This window comes from Mustelus asterias, chromosome 8 (genome assembly GCF_964213995.1).
Source record: "Mustelus asterias chromosome 8, sMusAst1.hap1.1, whole genome shotgun sequence".
NCBI classification, from domain to species: domain Eukaryota; kingdom Metazoa; phylum Chordata; class Chondrichthyes; order Carcharhiniformes; family Triakidae; genus Mustelus; species Mustelus asterias.
In genome coordinates, this window is record NC_135808.1 from 104,334,680 (window position 1) to 104,340,679 (window position 6,000).

The 6,000-nt window shown below is 41.3% G+C and overlaps 1 protein-coding gene across 1 annotated transcript in view; it reads right to left on the reverse strand.

Annotated features, from left to right (window-relative positions):
* The window catches only part of tesk2 (testis associated actin remodelling kinase 2), a 110,695-nt gene extending 104,962 nt beyond the window's left edge, over positions 1–5,733 (reverse strand). The window contains exon 1 of the mRNA XM_078218643.1: positions 5,627–5,733. The gene's annotated coding sequence lies outside the window, so the exon portion shown is untranslated. The remainder of the gene's footprint in view (positions 1–5,626) is intronic.
* Positions 5,734–6,000: the final 267 nt, after the last annotated feature.

The following is a 6,000-nucleotide window of genomic DNA, read 5'->3' on the forward strand; positions in this document are numbered from 1 at the left end:
GTAGTTATTTTCAAAATTGAAATGATTAGCCAATAACTCACTGATTTTGACCTTACGACCTCACTTCTAATCTGTGCTTACTTAACTCCCTGGTTTAGTAATTGTATCCACTCAACTTGGCAAACCCAACTACAGAAATTGACTGGAAAAGCCTTCCAATTTTTTTCAGCGTCAGCAAATTCAAAGTTCAACAATAAACACACCTACCCAGATATGAAATATCAAGTCACTAGGAAGACTGTACAGCTAACAAGTTGTACTTCAACTTGTTGGAGAGAATGGTCTTCAACAGTAAGAAATTTCCCAAGAGAAAAAAAATCTAACATCTAGTCAAACAGTGAAACTGGGAGCTGTGCAGAAGCAAAGAGATTTGGGTATCCATGTACATAAATCACTGAAAGATTGTGCAAAGATAACAAAAAAAGTGTTCAGAAAGAATAATGGAGCAGTGGCCTTTATTTCATGGGACCTGGAGTACAAAAGTTAGGAAATGTTGGGTCAATTGTACAGAGCTTCGGTCTGACACCATCATGAATACTGCATTCAGTTTTAAGTCTGCATCTCAGGAATGATATATCATCAGCCTTGAAGGAGACAAAGCTAATTTACCAGAATTATATCCAGGTTTCATGAGTTTAATTCTGAATTTTAATTGTACTTATCTGTTCAAGGGGCTTAGAAGATGCAGGATGATATAACCGAGTTCAAAATTCTAAAATAATTCAATAAATAGATACAGAATAACTTTCTTCTAATGAGGAATCCAGAAAAACATGTCATAATCTTCAACAACCCAAATGCAGCAAGACCCAGACAATATTCAGGCTTGGGCTGACAATGGCAAGTAAAATTTGCACCACAGAAGTGCACAGTGATGACCATATCTAACAAGAGAGGATCTAACCATCACCCCTTGACTTTCAATTTGATTATTTTCACTATCTCAATAGATGCGACAAGTATTGTTTCTTGCGCACTATACATACAAAACATACCATTCATAGAGTACATAGGGGAGAAGGAAAGGAGAGGGTGCAGAATATAGTGCTGCAATTACAGATAGGGCTTAGAGAAAATCAGCTTAATATATGGTAGGTCCATTGGCATTACCATCACTGAATCTCCCCACTATCAAAATCCTACAGGTTACGTACCATTGACCAGAAATTGAACTGGAATAGTCAAGCAAATATTGTGGCTATAAGAGCAGGTCAAAGATTAGCAATCATAGAATCCTACAGTGCAGAAGGTCATCATTCGGCCCATCAAGTCTGCAATGACCACAATCCCACCCAGGCCCTATCTCCATAACCCATGCATTTACCCCAGCTAGCCCCCCTGACACTAAGGGGCAATTTACATAGGCAATGCACCTAACCCGCACATCTTTGGACTGTGGGAGGAAACCGGAGCGCCCGGAGGAAACCCACGCAGACATGGAGAGAATGTGCAAACTCCACAGTGACCTAAGCCGGGATTCGGACCCAGGACTCTGGTGCTGACAGTCAGCAGTGTGTCACCATGCCACCCATGGTAATCCTATAGCAAGTAACTCACCTCCTGACTACCCAATGCCTGTCCACCATCTACAAGACACAAGTCAAGGGTGCAATGGAATTCTCCCCACTTGCCTGGATGAGTGCAACTCAAAGTACATTCAATAATCTTGACACCATTCAGATGGAGCAGCCTGCCTGATTGCTCCCCTTGCACAAAAATTCAATCCCTCCATCACCAATGAACAGTAGCAGCAGTGTGTTACATCTACAAAATGCACTGCAGAAACTCACCAAGGTTCCTAAAGCAGCACCTTCCAAACTCACTACCATCGAGAAAGACAACAGCAGCTGCTACCTAGGAACACTAGTACCTCCAAGTCACTTACCAGTCTGACTTGGAGATATATTGCCGTTCCTTCACTTTTGCTGGGTCAAAATCCTGGAATTTCCTCCCAAACAGCACTATGGGTGTTCGTTTACCTCAGGAACTGCAGCAGTTCATGAAGGCAGCTCACCATCATCTTCTCAACAGCAACTAAGGATGGGCAATAAATGCTGACCTAGCCAGGAACACCCATATCCCATAAATAAATAAAAGAAAACTTGGAAAATGGTCATAGAAATCTGGAATTCTGCCAAAAAGGATGTAGATGCTGAGCCAATTGAAATTAAGACTGAAAACACAAGATCTTTTTTATTAAAGTGGATAAATTGAGCTTAGGTACAAATCATATGTGATCTAATAAAATGGCAAGCAAATATAAAGTTGTATGGATTACCTTTTACCGATGCTAAGGAATTCTGAAGTCATTGTGGTAATGTGTACAAAGGTGGCCATCACTTTGCACACAATAAGATCTCACGAATAGCAATCTGATACACAATCAGATCATCGAGGAATAGAGGAATAAATCTAAACTACTACACCCTAAGAATTCCCCTGCACTTCTGCAATTTCTGCTTTGGAATCAAAAGACAGGCAAGGCCTTGATTAAACATCTTGTGATGGAAAAAAGGAACTGAGGGTTATGCTGATAGAGAAGGGATGAGAAGCAGCTCAATTAGGGAATAAGTTTCAGCATGGAGTGGTTGGGCTGAATAACCTGTTTCTGAGCTGCGGATTCCATATAATTCTATCTAACACACAATGGTTATTAATATGCAAGGATTCATCCAGCTGACATGATTTAGCAGATATAGTTTACTGATGATCATGATTAAATGTACTGTACAGCATAGATTAAGGCCATGAAAATCCTAAATTTGATTGCTGTAACACATTGTTCAAGTCACTCTCAGCTGATGTCTCTCTAGCAATGCTGCAATTGCCAACAGCATTCCTGTTAGAGGTGGAAGAGGAGGCCATTCTGCCCATCATATCTATACAAAGTCCTTGGAAGATCTAATTAGTCCAACCCCACGAGCCCTATTTTTCACTTTGTCCAAATCCCTTTCAAAAGTTATTGAATTTGCTTCCAACAATCTTTCAGACAGTGCACTCCAAATCATAAACTTGTTGCGTTAAAAGAATTTCTAATCTTGCTTCTAGTTCATTTGCCAATAATTTTGTTATTGGCAAACAGATACAAAAGTCTGAGGTCATATACCAATTGACACAAAAACTGCTTCTTCCCTGCCGCTGTCAGACTTTTGAATGGACCTGCCTTGCATTAAGTTGATCTTTCTCTACACCCTAGCTATGACTGTAACACTACATTCTGCACACTCTCGTTTCCTTCTCTATGAACTGTATGCTTTGTCTGTATAGCGCAAGAAACAATACTTTTCATTGCACATTAATACATGTGACGATAATAAATCAAATCAATTTTAAATTTGCTGGTTTTCTGGTTAAACAAATTCTAATTTATCTTCAACATAACCACTCATAATATTGAACTCTGTTAAGCCTCTGCTTAATCATCAATCCTCTACCCCTATCAATAGAATGGATATTATTAAACTTGAAAGAATGTAGAAAAGATTTACTAGGATGCTACCGGGACTTGATGGTTTAAGTTATAAGGAGAGGCTGGAGAGACTAGGACTTTTTTCAATGGAGCGTAGGAAGCTTAGGGGTGATCTTATAGAGGTCTACAAAACAAGGGGCAGAGATCAGCTAGACAGTCAATATCTTTTCCCAAAGGTAGGGGAGTCTAAAACTAGAAGGCATAGGTTTAAGGAGAGGGAAGAGATACAAAAGGGTCCAGAGGGGCAATTTTTTCACACAGAGGGTGGTGAGTGTCTGGAACAAGCTGCCAGAGGTAATAGTCATAGTAGTAGTAGAGGCAGGTACAATTTTGTCTTCTAAAAAGCGTTTAGACAATTACATGGATAGGATGGGTATAGAGGGATATGGGTCAAACGCGGGCAATTGGGACTAGCTTAGAGGTTAAAGGGACGGCATGGACAAGTTGGGCCAAAGGGTCAGTTTTGATGCTGTAAACCTTTATGACTCTATCTATGTTCTACAGGAGAACAATCCCTATTTGTCCAGTTTCTTCACATATCTTAAATCTCGCATTCCTGAAAAGTACAGGATTGGTAATTCAAGAATGAAAGGAAAGAAATCAAACAGAACTTCGCCTGAAAATACATCCCAAATTATTTTATAAGGATTGCTGTGATTGACACCAGTCATTTTGTCCATCAATATAAGACTCACGTGGCAAACCCTGGTAAAGATGCCACCATTGCTTCAAGTGGAGTCATTGGGTTAAAAAAACAGCAGCAACACACAAGACAAACTAAAAAAAATTGTGGGTCACATTTAAACCATTTTCCAAAAAGCTGTGTGTCTTTCTTTTACTGTAATGTAGTCATTGATAAAAACACTCCAAATATAGGATTCTGCAACAATGATCTGGGAAATACACCCACTCAATGATTAATTGATCAAATACAAGATTTATTTTCAAAATGCATTGTAAAAACCACACTGATCAGTAGTATCACCACTCAAGAATAACCAAAAATTATTTGAGACTTCAGAACTTCATTCAGTTATCATTTTAATGCCTAACCTATTCTTTCATTTGAAGTTTACAGAAAGACTTTGTAATGCATGAAAAGAATAGTAAAACCAAGAAAATATTTTTCTGGGAATATTACTATTCAGCCCTTCACTAAGACCAAAGTATCAAAACAGCAAGAACCCCCAGTGTTTTGCAAAACAGTAGCAAAGCACACTTAATTTATTCTACATTGAAATATTCTAAATTTGAATCTTAATTTTAATTTCCAGCATTGTTTGGGTTCTTCTACATTTAAATCTCAATTTCCTGTAACAAAACTTTATGGTTTTGGTCTGTCTGAAATCTAAATGCAATCTCCACAACTTGTTGGGCAGCAGAATTGTCAGTTGTAGAAGTGAAGACAGAAACAGATGGCAGTACGCAAGTTCAGATGGCTTACCAGAGAGGGAAAAAAAACAACCCTCACAAATATCAACAGAATAACCCAGACATTAACTTACTGTCAATAATTTAACTTTCTTTGTGGGTTGTGTTGAAGTTTGCATTTTTTCTCGTCAAGCGATAATGTAGTTATTCAAAGATCAAAGGTCAAAGGGAATAAATTGACCGTCAATCAGATGTATTTATTACCTTCATCCACCAAAAAACAAATCTCTACCCTTGTACCGAGCTGCCTGAAGAATTGGAAAACTAGATCAAAAATTGTCAACATCATAGATTTAAACAGAAACGGCCCGAATTGTCATCATTATACAAAATAATTAGACTTTAAGAATCATACTCATGTCTGTTGAGTTATTTGGGGTGTATTTAGTGTTTTAAATGTTGTAATTCACAACAAAACGTAAACAAAAACACAGCGAGTACTCCTTCATCGCCAAGGGGCCTCTCAGCTCACACTCAAGACACCAGAAAGCTCATTCACCTGTGACCACCTCCCACCCAGACTCCACCTCCCTGATCCCAGTGTAAATAGGAAGGAGTAAAGGCCCCGACTCCTCCTGTAGTAACTGCGTCTGGAGAGCGCAGCCAAGCCCCTGGGCTGACACCCGGTGGAAAGCCAGGCCCCGTGCAGCGCAATGAACAAACCCACCCAGGCCTGTGAGTGACCACTGTCCACTTACACACGAGCCCCTAGCCCACCATACTTACTGTTTTGTTTATCAGCCGCTCGGGACGCCGCGCTCGCCGCCCAACTGCGTCTAATCCGCCCGCGCCCAACGCCCAGCGAAGATGGACAACAGCCCTCAGCCACTCAGCCACCAGGAAACGGAGCATGGGCGGAGCAACGCGGCAGCACGTGCCTCAGCCGCCCCTGCGCGCTGCGCCCCCAACCAGTGGGCGGGACGAGTGAGAGGCCAGCCTGCTCGTTGGAAATGCGCAGCAGCAGCAGCAAAAGGGGATGGCGAGCAAGGGAGGGGGCGGGGCCACAGCGCGCGGCGCGGAGGGGGAAGGGGCTGGTGTGCTGCGGGGTTGGGGGTGACGCAGCCACAGAGGGCCGCGCGAGTGGGTGGAGTCACACCGAA